Source organism: Marmota monax, unplaced genomic scaffold, assembly GCF_021218885.2.
Source record: "Marmota monax isolate L192 unplaced genomic scaffold, Marmota_monax_Labrador192_F-V1.1 WCK01_AAM20220418_F8-fsc00048, whole genome shotgun sequence".
Taxonomy (NCBI): Eukaryota; Metazoa; Chordata; class Mammalia; order Rodentia; family Sciuridae; genus Marmota; species Marmota monax.
In genome coordinates this window covers 7,235,883-7,250,197 of record NW_026694895.1, presented here as the reverse complement: position 1 = coordinate 7,250,197, position 14,315 = coordinate 7,235,883, and the positions used below count along the sequence as shown (strand labels likewise).

The 14,315-nt window shown below is 38.2% G+C and overlaps 1 non-coding gene across 1 annotated transcript; it reads left to right on the top strand.

Moving 5' to 3' along the window:
• Positions 1–541: 541 nt before the first annotated feature.
• On the top strand, positions 542–614 carry Trnaa-agc (transfer RNA alanine (anticodon AGC)). Its single transcript has one exon. It is a non-coding gene; the product is annotated as a tRNA-Ala (tRNA).
• Positions 615–14,315: the final 13,701 nt, after the last annotated feature.

Here is a 14,315-nt window from a genome sequence, read left to right as displayed (position 1 = left end):
CAGAATATCCATTCTTTTTCTTTTTTGTTTTCTTTTACTTTTGGTTAGCAGTTTTTTTTGTCATCTTGGCATAATCTATACTTGAGAGGAAAAACACTGATATACACACATAAAACACAAAATATACACTGTGTATATACTATTATATTATTTGTTCATACCCTAGTCTTGATGGATATTTGTATTTAATTTTTTTTCTTCTTTCTTTTTTGAAGTGCTGGGGACTGAACACAGGGCCTGACATATGGTAGGTGTATGGTCCATCACGAAGCCACACCTCCAGACCTCTAAAACTGCTTCTTTTACCATTGAAAATTAAAGTGCCTGCATTCTCTGTAAAATAAATATAATCCAAACACATCTGTATCTCACCAATTTTCGGATATGGGACAAGTTTCATTAAATGTTATAGTTCAAATTCTATGGGTCTTATCCTCATCTGCTAAGTAGGAATTTCAGTCTTTTGCAAAAATCCTTATCCATGGACCCCATGATCTCTACTGGGTCTCTTCTATGTGTAATAAATTTGTCCATCAAGGGTTGGGGCTGTGGTTCAGTGGTAGAACACTTGCCTAGCATGCATGAGGCCCTGGGTTCGAACCCCAGCACCACATAAAGAAAAAAAAACTAAATAAACAAAATAAAGGTATTGTGTTCATTTACAATTAAAAATACTTTTTTTAAAAAAAATTGTCCATCAACCATAGTTCACCATGGAACCATGTGATACTTTTCACATTCCTCATTCCCTGTGCTAGCTCCGCTGGTGGCCAATATCTTTTCCTCTTAAGAATTCCCCTTGCCTAACGTTCCTGAGCCACCACAACATGCCAATGCTTGCTGAGACAAGGCTTGCAACGGTTCCAGGCTTGCCTGTTCTTGAAATCCTTACAGTATGTTGGCGTTTGCTGGAGAGGGAAATTGTTCTCCCTGTTGTGGACACACCATTTCATCTAGAATATGAACAAGATGCCTTTATTGACCTCATTTCTCTTCCTTCTATGCTTCCTTTTATAAATCTCTCAGTTTCTTTAGTTTAAACAAACAATCTCTTTATGGAAATCAATTCTTTCAAGTGAGGGTTTTGAGAGAAACTCTTCCATCCGTCCTTGGGGCTTTTACCAACTTGGAGGAGACAAATGTAACATATAAAAATAGACATAATAAAAGAGTTAATGTGTGGCTTTAGAATAGGATGCATTTTGTGGCACAGAAGAGGAAATAAATTCTTTTTGGTTGACTGGGCTGAGGAGACTTCAAGGACAAAGTTTTAATAAACAAAGAGAAGATCAGCAGCCCATTTAGATAGCACGGACACCTGGGAGGTGGGAGAGGCACCATGTGTGCAGAGCAGGCTAGGTGTCATTGGGGTCTGGGGCACTGAAGGAATGTGACTTGAGGAACCCAGCTTTTCTCAGCATCAGGGTCTATCATAATCCCCCCATTATGAGCCAAGCTCCAATGCAACGACATTCAAACTTGATGGTTTAGTCCAGGACTTTTTAAAGACAAACTAGTTTTTATGTGTGTTTATTTATTTTGGAAAGAATGTGATCACCAGAAGTTGCCCAGAATAGCTTCCTGGTGAATTTGAAGATATGTAAAAATACAGATTGTGTTTCCATTTCTTTTTCTGGTTGAAATGTACCACTTTGGCAATAAGAATGGGATAAAAGTAATGAATGCATAGCACAGTTTTTTCCCAAGTGGTGAATACTCAACTAATACTCAAAGAGAGAAAGTCAATTTCTATAAAAAGTAAAGACTTTGCTTAATTTCTCCATGTCTTACAAAACTGTGCTCAGCACAACTATGTGGTTTTAAACTGCGTGTCCCAAAGAAGACCTCCCTCTTACACACACACACACACACACACACACACACCATACATATACTTTCAACTAGGAGATCATCACTTTCATGTGTTTTATAAATAAGTATCTTGAACAAGATTTCCTTGAAGGGAAACAAGGGTTCCATGGCTTAAAACATTTGAGAACTCTATTCTTAGAATTACTGAATCCACTCCCCTGAAGAAGGACAAGAAACATATTTTAAACCATGAGAGATTTGTGGTTCCAGGAGATTCATTAATCTGATTAAGAACATTTTACAGTAATAATTTCAAAAAGGAGAGAAAAATATGGTGAATAAAGATGAAATAAGTAGCAGAAAAAACTCTAACTTCTCTAATTTTTTATAAGCTGTTGACTAGGTAAAAGTTTTAAACAATTAAAATTAAATATTAGATACTAACAAATATTGTCTTATATATAATACCAGCACTTCTTTGTAGTAGGGTTATGGGTAGAAATGCAGAATGGAAGCTTATTATTTTTTAACAAACAGATATTCTAGTGGGGAACAAACAGATATTCTAGTGGCGGAATGATTAATAGCCAAAAAGAATTTATTTCCTCTTCTATGCCATAAAATGCATCCTATTCTAAAGCCACACATTAAATCTTTTATTATGTCTATTTTTTATATGTTACATTTGTCTCCTCCAAGTTGGTAAAAGCCCCTACTGGATACCAAATGGGGGAATAATTAATAGTATTGGACATCTGAGGAAAATCTCTGGGTTTGAGAATGGAGATCCATGCACAGAGCATCTTATAAAAGTATACTATGAACGGTTGACCAGGCAGAAATCTTGATTAAAGTTTTAATGAAGTGGTTAGGAGAACCGTTAAGTGGTAGAAAAAAAAAAGCCTGAAAAGAGAACATATTATACAGCAGGGGATATTCATTAAGGTAAGGATGAGATGGAAATAATCACCTTATAACATTAGTTTGGCTTATGGGAAAGAATTTGGAAGAAGACATGATAATAAAAGCTAGGACCATAAAGGAAAATGAATAGAGAATGAAAGCTAAACTATTTCAGTGAAGGTTGAGCCAACTGGGGGATCGGATGAGTGCCATTGGTTGCAGGATTTTAAAAGACAAAATCTGAAGACAGTTGTTATAGCTGTCATGTGTAACCAGTAATAGTAATCATTTATGATACTGATGAGACAGTTAATGTAAGCATTTGAAAACTAATTTATTATTAATAACAGAATATTATTATGAGGAGTGTCAATTCGTATTTTTATTTGGAACGTGTTTATTTCAGTTCATCTCGAGTACTATGATAAAAGTATATAATGATTATGCCATACCTGTGGTCTGAAAACATGAGTGATGCACACTCTGTTATCTATGAGATGTAACACATTCAGGAGGTACATGCCACTTCTGCATGACACTTGTCCTTGAGTGTCTCTGGGTAGCTCTTCTCAAGTGAATTAATAATGTCACGTCTCAGAACATGATACCCCTAAACACTGTACCTTGGCATAGTGAATATTTTAAGGTGAAGGAATTGGAGAAAAACCACAAAAGTCCCTCCCGACTCCCCCAAGAAGGGTCACAGAAATTATAATTTCTTCCCCCCAAAGCTTACCAGAAAATCTAGGAATGTAATTTTCTGACCTTTCTCCATCTACCCTGAAGATCCTCATGTGACAGTTGTCCTGTCCTGTCTGGGGAGAAGGACTGTGACAGAGACAAAACAATCTGAACAATCAGTCCACAGACCCCCCACCCCCTGCTCCCCATTATCACCATGAGGTCTTACCTCTTATGTCCACAACTCCCACTTCTGTCATCAGGGTCACATAAGAATGCTCAGTTTTATCTGTGTCTTTGGGTCTTCATTTGTGAATCCTCCTTTGTCATGTAGAACTGTGATTAAGTAAATTTGCTCTCCTTTTCCTCTATTAATCTGCTGTATGTTTGTTACAGGGGCATGTGATTACTTATGCTGGAACTTGGTCCCCAGGGCGGTGATATTGGGAGGGATGCGAACTCCTAAAAGGTGGAACCTAGCAACAGATCCTTAGTTTAACTAGAGGCTTGCCCTCTGAAGGGATCGAGGTATTTCTTGCAAGACCCTGGTAAAGTTCTTATAACAAGGTTGTTAGAGAAGCCTGACCCTGGCCCCACCCTGAGTTTCTTTTTTTTTTTTTTCAGAGTAGAAATTAGAAGTTTATTAAAGGACAGCAGAAAAGACTTCTCCTGGAGGAAGAAGGGGACCCAAGAGGTGGAATCCGTGGAAGGGATGTTGTCTCCCCTTTTTATAGTTATTTCAGTGATGGAATGTAGGTGGGAAGGACCGAGGGGTGGGACACGGGTGGGCCAAAGAAGTAATCTGGTCAGGAAGGACTTCTGAGTCAGCACCTTTTTGCTGGGGGCTGTTCATTAACATTTCTTTGAGGTGGACTTTGGCCTAGGGCCTTTTCGGGACTTCATTAACATTCCATGAGTTGTCCTGCATTTCCTGGAATCATTGCCAGCATGGCCTCCATTTTAGATTTCACTCGGCATTAGACCCGATTTATCTAACTACACTGACTACCTAACTTTAAATCTGGCTTCATTCCCCCCTCTAATTTGGGAACTCCTTACTGCTGTAAGGAAGGGGGGCAAAGAAGATCTTTCTGGCTTCTTCAGGCTGAAAAGGGAAGATGTGGGGCAAGCAGTTTGGAGTCCCCCTTTAAAAATCGGGTCTATCGAGTGGTCCATGATAGAAGTCTGATTGAGAAGTAATAGTCTGGAGGACCATTTGAGTGATGGATGGTCTATAAGAGAAACAAGAATTCATTAGTACTGGAACCATATTGATGCAGCAAAATGCCATAGCACAGGAATATGCCAATGACTATGATGGCAAAGACAAAGACTAACAATGTTTTCCACCAGGAAGTACCAAGAACTAGGAGCTAAGATATTGTTTCCATGACAAAGTTGCTGAGGACATGGCTTCTATCTGAGCATGTAAATCTTTAAGGACATTTGTCACATTGCCAGAAATATCAGGGATGTAAACACAACATTTAACTTTTAGGGTTACAGATGTCCTTTCCCTTAAGATATAGTTTAATAATTTAATGTCATCTGATCTTGCAGAATCCTTTTACTAGTATGACCTCTGTGTCTAATAGAGAAATCTTTAATTCTGTTACTTAGGGCTGGATAACCATACTTGCAAACACTAAGCCTACCTGTGTAGGTTAGAAATAAAGGCCTTAAACTAAAAACTACTCTGGCAGTTCCTTTTGATAGTTATCAGGCATTCCTGTCTGAGAATCTCTTTTGCAGCCTCCAGTTTACTTATTTTTGGAAATTACATTTAACTATTATTATTATTTAAAATGCCCAGGAACAGCTGTGCTTTGGCTTTGACTGTCTTTGCTAAGTGTTTAAGATGAAGCAAGTCAAACCGACTTTTGTTTTTATCTATTGTTAACAGTCAGCTGAGCTTCCCTGGGAGTCCTCGGGGAACTTCACAGCAGCTTCTCAGTTCTGCTAGTGCCATTGCGCTAGGATGGGTCCAGGCCTTGCTTGACCATGTGGCTTCCCTTGGAAGCATCAGGGATGTCTCCCTTTTCTGATGACCCTCCTCTTCACAGCAAATGCACTGATTGGCTTTCTGTCCTCCACTGGTCTCATTAATCTCCCTGATTGGGAGGTTATGTGGCCTAGAGTTGCAAAGCTCTTTGGAGAAGTCCCCTATTCCCTGATTCAGACTGACTCAGAGGGCAAGAGCCAAATATTGGTTTTCTTGGCCCTTTTAATTTAACTAATTTTAAAACTTAATCTTAAACATCCAGCAAATAAGTTTCAACAGCCTTATACTAAGAGTACTGGGCTTTAATGTCTATCTCTCTATCCTGTAGGTGATAACTCCTTATCTTAAATTAACCCAGGTTGTGTGTTCTTAAAGCAGTACCTCTGCAAAACATTAACAGGCAATCTTAAATCATTTATAAGAAAACTACAAAATAAAATTATCAAGAGTAAAAACATATGTAGTTCATGTAATAGTTACCTTGAATTTTGGCAGAGTTATACATTATAATCCCTTGTTTGAGATCCTGGTAATCATGACAAAAAACAACTTTTGGACACAACTTTAAATGTACTGAAATCTGGCCTACTTCTTCCATAGTCACTTTCACATGTAGTGAGATGGGACAGAGCCTTATCTCAAGTGAGGCAGGGCTCATCATAAATCTTAAGTACTGTAGTTCTGAAACTGATCTTTGCTTTTTAAACACCATTTTTCAAAGCCTACATAAATTGTTGCTCAAGTTCACATGAATATTAGCTAACACAATATAATATCACACCTAAGACATGAATTAAAGAAAGGCTGAAAGCTTTTAACTTTTTGTAGAAAAGTAGCAAAGTACTTTTGTGTTTTGCAATAAAACCTTCACACAGATTAGGCTCTCATTAACTTAAAAATACATTTAAATTGTATCTCAGTGTAAAAAGTAACATAGAATTTTACATCTTATTGATAACAAGTCCAGTTATAGAACACAAATGATAAATAAATCTAACATGTTTTTCTTTTTAAGCCTAAAATTACCATACAACTTTAGAACACCAGCTTGATATAATGCTCTTTCTAAAGCTTCTACCTTACAGACTTGTATACCTGGAAGATATGGACACATTAACACCACAATTACATTGATGTTTTTATATTAACCAAGTTAAGCTTTTAAAGAAATAACATGGCACAATTCTCTAAAACAACAGCACTTGTTTGACCAGCTGTTTAATTTCTTTAAGATTACTTGCTCAAAAACTTACACTTATAAGCAACTTACACAGACCTTTTTATATCATTTACTTAAACCCTCTTAATCATATAGACTCTTATCCAGAAACACATTTTCCCTCTATTAAATCCATATCTAGAACCTTCTAGTTTCTCTTTTTTATCTGTTAACCTCCTTCTGTTCACATTTTGAAACAATACTTGTAAATTTTTGAATTTAAGCAGATTTAACATTTTATTAGGGCCTTTTTTGAACACCTAGAAAAACTTATAAGCTTAATTTTAAAGACATCTTTACTTTCATCTTTTAGACACACATTTAGCCTAGATTATCCCCAAGAAACAATCTATAATAACCTTTAAAACAGACCAGATAAGAAAAAAATCTCTCCAGGTTTTGAACTTCCATTTAATTATGACTCTTATCAGTGGCACCATAGATTTCCCCATGAGTGGACCAGATGTTTTCACAGAGGGGCAACTATAGGTGTAAAATCAAGGGTCTCAGTGTGACTGACTTTACTGCATTCAGTGTCCCTTCTTTTTAAGTGGACAGAGATGGAGCAATCCTTACAGTGCAGGGAAGAATGAGGAAATTCCCCAAAGCGAAAATGGCTCTGGCAGCTGCTGGGAATCCTCAGTTTCCCTTTTACTTACAGGATTAGCTCCTTTGGATAGATCCAATCCCAGGCAATCTGACATATCTCTTAACTTCCCAGTAGAGTCAGTTTTTATCTGCCTTAGGTCTTGAAGGGGGAAGGGGGTATGCACTTTGATCGGCCCCAATTTTTCTCTTGATTCTTTTTCCTCAGTGAGTCCAAGATTTTTTTCTCTTCATGGCAGATATCATAGCTAAGTCTACTTTACACTGTTGGCATAATTTAGGATTTTCCCTTAGAGGAAAGAAAATCTGAACATACAGCACCTCACACCATTTCCTTTTTTGTAAATTTTATCAAACTGTAAAATTGTATTAAAATTGATATTTCCCTCTGGTGGCCAGGTTTCTTCATCAGAGAGTTTGTATTAAGGCCAGGCCAAGAAAATGAGGCACTTTTCCTTGAACGTCTGAGGTTCAAATTTATCCCAATTTTTCAATACGCAGGCTAGTGGTGCACCTGGCGTATTGGAGAGAGAGAAGCTCCTGTCTTGAGTGAGAAGAAAATAGGACTCAGTCGCCCACGCCGTGCCAGAGAAAACTGTTCTCATTAGGGACGTCTCCCTAAGTTTGAGCTTCCTAAACGGTCCAGAAAACCCGTCTCTCACCTTGCTTTGCCAAGGGGTTTCTGGTCCCCTTTAGCAAAGTGCTAGGGTCTCAGTTTGCCCTGTGCCAGAGACCCTGGGAGGATTCAGACTTAAGGGCATTACTGCTTATCCTCTGACCACTAAAAACCCATTGCAAAACAGAAACATGCGCTCTTTGTTGCCTTTGCTCTGTAGACTAAAGGAGCCGCCTAAGTGTTAAGGGATATCTACTGGTTGTAAGGTAGCAGATTACCGGAGGAGTTGATTCTAAAAATGCCTCTCTAGCAGCTTAAGGAACACAACACATTTTAAACATTGGGGCGGTAAAACAGACTAGTGAAATTTACCTATGCATCTTAGAGAACCTGGGCAGATTTTACTAATTATCCCATGCCTTTCTCAGTCCTACAACCTGAATTGCTAACATTTCTGACCTGCGAAGGAAGGGGATCATCCAGGAGGAATGGATGCGAGGTTGGGAGTGTTGCATGGCCCATACGGAGGCAAATGTGATTGGGGCTTTCCCTCAGTGCCATTCATCTACCGATCACCCTAGATACCCCTGAGGGCTGTCGGGAGGGGGCTCAAGAGAAAGGAACCTTAGGAATCATCTGGGTGTAGCCCAGACCGGAACTCCGCAGTTGTTCCAAACTCCTTCCTCCACCTCCACGCATCCGAGGCAGATCGGGATCCAGGACACTGTGTACTCACGCCAATTGCTCTCCAGGCCCAGACAGAAAAGTTGGAAGCAGCTTTGGCAGAACCCAACATGCCTGCTCTGTATTGAACAGGTGATTGAGAGCTGCCTAGGCCGGGAAACCTCTCACCCGAGTCTTGAAGAGTGGCGGCTGCACTAATTGCGTTTAAGTAGCCGTCGGGTGCCCACCTTACCCTCCAGAAAGAAAGAGAAAGATGCACCTCAAACAGACATGGGGTGCGTGCACTTACCTCGGTGTAGAATCTCGGTCTGGGACCTCCAATATGTTACCACTGTTGACCGGTGACGAGTTCTTGCTTCCCCAATGTTGAAGAATAACACCAAAGAAGCACGCCGAGGCAAGGTCAGAGTAGAAATTAGAAGTTTATTAAAGGACAGCAGAAAAGACTTCTCCCGGAGGAAGAAGGGGACCCAAGAGGTGGAATCCCCACCCTGAGTTTCTGACTTTGTATTTTTTGAAATGTGATCCTCCCAAGTGTGCTTCACCATCCAATATGGGGCTCTTTCCATAGCCTGTGCCAAGCTGTTTGTATTTCAAACTTCTAAAACTGTAATCTAAATAAACCTCTTTTCTTGATGAAGTTAGCTCAACTCAGGTATTTTGTTACAGTAATGGAAATGAACCAACACAAAGTGTCAGCCATGAACTAGCAATGGTTGAGGAGAATATATCACTTTTTCTCCCCTCCAATAAGAAAAGAAATAATAAAATAAGTACATAGAACTATGAACCTAGTGATGCTTGTCAAGGTGTGTTGAGGTTAGAGACCTAATCAACTACCTGAAACATTTGTCTACCACCATAAAATTCATTCACATCATCACAGTTGGGGACAGAAATTATTCTGCCAAGAAGTTTTGCTGAGATATGAGAGCTTAATATGGAGTTCTTTCATGTGATACAGAATATGAGTCTTTAATACAAGCTGGAATGACTTCGGACAGAGTCCCCAAACTCTACCCACCCATCACCCTTTTTATTTGACAGAAGAAATCCACTTGCCAAAATTTGTCATGGAAGCTATCATTCTAAATTGGCTCGTCTGACAAACATTTTGGCCATAGAAATAATTCAAACCTCTTCATGAAGTCCCTATATTCAGCATTAAATATTCACTCTCATATCTTAGATGAATTCACAGGAAGAATGAAAAAACATAAAAGATACTATTTTAAAATATAAAATATTTCACCAAACAAACATCCTGGAAAAAAAAAAAAACTGGAAATTAATTGTTCTGAAGACTTTGCTGTTGCTGGAGGCAGTGATCCTGTAAGCTGAAATCAAAGGCAGCAAAGCTTTGTCAACTTTTAAGGAAGCCAAAATCTACAGACACCCGGGGACGCCAGAGCGGTTTTCAGATGATTACTTCTCCTCAGATGACCTGAAAGTGAGAAGTGAATTCATAATGCTCATTTTGCTGACTTTCAGGCCTCATGAAAACTCACCTTCCTGTCTAGAGAGCACGCGATGTGGTATGATAAAAATTCTTCCTGAAGACCTAATAATAGTTGTGCTTTTAGAACAAGCCTGGTCTCAGCTAGCAAAACCAGTGCTGGGGCAGGGGGTTGGTTCCCCTCATTTGCTGATATAGGTGTTTGTCAGTTGAGTGTCTGGCGTGTCTGGGCACAGAAGGGAGCGCTAAACCGATGGTCATAAGATGATTTTCACAGAGCCATGTGAGTGAATTCCACAAAGTTTACTTCTTATTCAAGCCAAAACATTGTTGTCTTCTCACTGCAATTTAAAATTGAGCATCTTTTGCTTTACATTTGTAGTTATGTACCCAATTTAAATTGATGTAATTTTTAGAGTTAGTTTTATATTCTGCCTCTATGAAGGGAAGTAATATCAAAAACTGTGTGTGTGTGTGTGTGTGTGTGTGTTCTGGAAAGGAAATACATCACTTTCATTAGATTTTCAAAGAGATTCATGACCTCCACAGGTCAAGACTACTAATAATGACTTCTTTCAGAGTATGTCCTTGCCTCTATTCAGTTCAACTCTCTAATAAATATTAGGTTGAACCATTCACATCTGCCAACGTGTGACCATTTTTTGACTTACAAAATCAACAATCGTACAAAGCTCACCCTCATATCCTAGATGAATTCACAGGAAGAATGAAAAAACATGGAACACAAATTACTATATATATTGAACTCAGAATCAAGTTTGAAGGAAATCTTGGTATTTTGAGATATGAAGTAGAAATGTTCTACAATGAAAGACAACAAAGATAAATGTGAAGTCCCACATTGAGTTGCATAATTTTTTTTTAGGCATTGGGTGAAAGAGATATTTCACCATGCCTATAAAAGAAACCCCAAAGACTTAGATAAAGATAAGTTCAATATGAGTTAATGTCATGGCGGAGTTAAGTCGATCTAAGTATTAGAAGAATCTTAGATTTCACTGAGCACTATCTTTTTGTAAGACATGGGTTAGATATTTGATACTTTCTTGTTTAATTCTTTTTAATTTTTTTTTAATTTGTTTTAATTAAACATGACATGACACATGACAGTACAATGATTTGACATATCATACATTTGAATCAGATGGGATATAATTTCTCATTTTTCTGAGTGTACAGGTTACAGAATTACATTGGTCATGCAGTCACATATATACCCACTCGTTTAATTCTTAACAGCACTTTGAGGTGAGTACCAGAGGCTCAACTTTAAAGGTCATGAAACTGAGCCCAGAAAAGTTGTATAAATTATCGATAGCTAATAAGTATCAGTGATGGAAAAGGTAATTAGTGACAAAAGTCACCATTGCTAAAATTGGTTGCGCTCTTCCTGTAAGCCAGTTACTACATTGTTACATTGCCTACATTGTCATGTTTCTACATTATTTCCTGTAATTCTAATGATAATACCTATTAGGTTAACATTATCATTCTCATTTTACAGGTTGCATCTAGCTTGATATAGGTTTTCAAGCTCCAACTTCAGACACAATCAGAGACAACAACCTTAGGATTAGCCAGCTTGCATGGTTAAGAAAATTCAATTCCTGTGTTGTATTTGGTTGTGCTTCTTGGATCAAATTAGGAATGATACACATGTATAAACCTATCTGTGCTTATCTTTTCATAAAACTTGGGGACATTAAACACCCAAATATTAACAATAGTTATATCTAGAAAATAGAATTCATAGTGATTTCTAACTTCTGTTTTCTCAAATGTGAATTCTAAATTCTTGACAGTAAGCTTAAGTTACTTAAGATCTAATAGAGCCAAGATGAGTCATTTTGATATCCACATTACTAAGACTATTTATCCAAAAAAACATGTATAATTGAACCTATGAATTTGAGCTCTTACATGGTACCAGAAGTGCATATGAGTTCTCCAAAACTTGGATAAATAGAAAGTGTGCAAGTAAAAGATAAATGCATTAGATAAAGCTTTAGTTAAAAGCTAAATTATTTAAAAAGAAAATCAATGGAACCAGAATAGTCATTGGCCCTGCAAAGATACAAGTCCCATGGGACAGTTTCTTTCTGCAGGAGTCTGGAAGAGAGTTTGGCTGTCACTGTGTTCCTCAGTGAGCAGTCTACAGGCTTAAGGAACTTAGAGCTGTCCTGCAGGCCCATCAGACCAACAGGTTCACCTGTGGCCTGGGGCTCAGAGGAAAGTCAGGTGAAAGTCTGAGTAGTGACCTTTCAAGGAGGTGAGCTTAGCTTAGCACAGAGAAGACAGGAGGAAAGGAGGAAAAAGAAATAAAAGAGAAAATCCAGCACGAAGGTCAGAGAGAAGTGGGAGATTAGGTTCAGGCAAGAAATGTGGCTGAAATAGCAGAAGGCAGTTGAGCAAGTTAGGAATAAGGAGAAGAAATGGGGACAAGAGGAGAAAAAGTGGCAAAGAAAAGTGCAAACTTGGAAGAAGGGCACGGAGGAGGAAAGCAGCTCAGGACATGGCAACAGGAAGCAGAGAGCTCTACTCACCAGGGAAAAAATTCAAACCCAAAGACACAACCCCAGCAACCAACTTCTTCCAGCCGCTCCCTATCTCCCCTGCAGTTATGACCCAGTTAATCCATATCAGGGGCTATTCCACTGATTAAGTTAGAGCTCTTATAATTTAATCATTTCCCCTCTGAATGGTTTTGCACAGGAGCTTTTGGGGACACCTCATATCTAAGACATAACACATATTGTCTGTGGCTGCTCTCTCTAAAATGACAAGTTCTGTGGGAACAATAGAGGCTGTTGGTCCTTTGAACACAACATATTTGTTCTCTGTCCCACAGTGAAAACCTTTGCAAACCCCTCACCGGGGACATTGCTTTTTTGAAAAGATTGCTTCTCACATTGATACAATGATCTTGATCTGAAAGAATGAGGTACTTCCAAAGGGTGAGGAGGACACTCCTATCAGGATCCTACTTAGACAACTCTCACTCCTGTTTGGCTCCATTATACTGTTGCTCCAGAATCCTGTGTTAGTCTGACTTTTTTAAGTTTTAAAGATTTTTTTTTTTTTTAGCCAGTTAACAATAGCACCTAAGATTATCACTCTAACATTCTTGTCTCTATTTGGCAAAATAAGTTTGGTCAACAAATGATGGCATTATATTCTGAATTTTGCTTCTCACACGTTTTTTTTTTTTAATTTCTGGAGGATGGCATGTCAATAAAACAAAGGAAAAGCCATTTCCTTCAGATAAACACCCTAGGCCATAATAAAATTAAGTCTTCTCTTAGTTATTTAGCTCCTGATCTAGATTTTCTTGATTGTTTAAGATTCTTTCTGAATATCATGCAAAGTATTATGTTAAATAAAAATCCATATAGCCCCCAGAAGGATCTTGGGCTCCACATTGGAAAGAATGCTAAAGCCTATATAGCAGAAGGTATCACCAGGTAAATCAGCTTAAATTTCAGCACACAGAGTTTTATGGGTTTTTTGTTTTGTTTTTGTTTTTGTCTTGTCACCACAATTGATGCTCTGGATTAAACCCAGAGCCTTGTACATGCAGGTCAAGCACTCTACCAACTGAGCTATATGCCCAGCCCAACATATAGAGTTTTTATAGTATGTTAAAAACATCAACTTTTTTTTTCATAACTTTGAAAAATATGCTGTTTAACTGTGTGATTGCTGTGTAGCGTAAAAGTGCAGGCAGGTCACAGAAATCTCAGAAATGACGAACTCTTAAAACTGTCTTTTCAAAATCTTAGTTGAACGTTTTACTAAAATTTAGTTTTTTATTTGGTTCTGTTTTGTTTTGGTACTGGGGATTGAGCCCAGGGGCACTATATTCCTGAGTTACATTTCTAGCTCTTTTATTTTTATTTTGAGAAAGAATCTCACTAAGATTCTGAGGGTGCCCTCAAACTTGCAATCCTCCTGCCTCAGCCTCCCTAGTCACTGGGATTACAGGCTTCATCACCATAAACCACCATGCCTGGCTAGAACTCAGTTTATGAGCTAATCAGGAAACCCTATAACTGAATACATAGTTTCAGCTATAATTTATTATGTAAGTAGTATTTCTTTTCTTTGAAACAGTAAAGGCTCAACATTATTACAATGGCAATACTTCCATAGCCACCTTTGTAAAACTTCCTTTTTTATTACAGAATTCATCAGACTTTGTGTAGGTGATATTATTGTCTCTACATACAACAATCAGAATCAAATCATAATGTTGTGCTAGAAAATGAAAGCCAAAGGTCATTTTTTCTCTCAATGCATTTGTTTTGTTAGATTGATT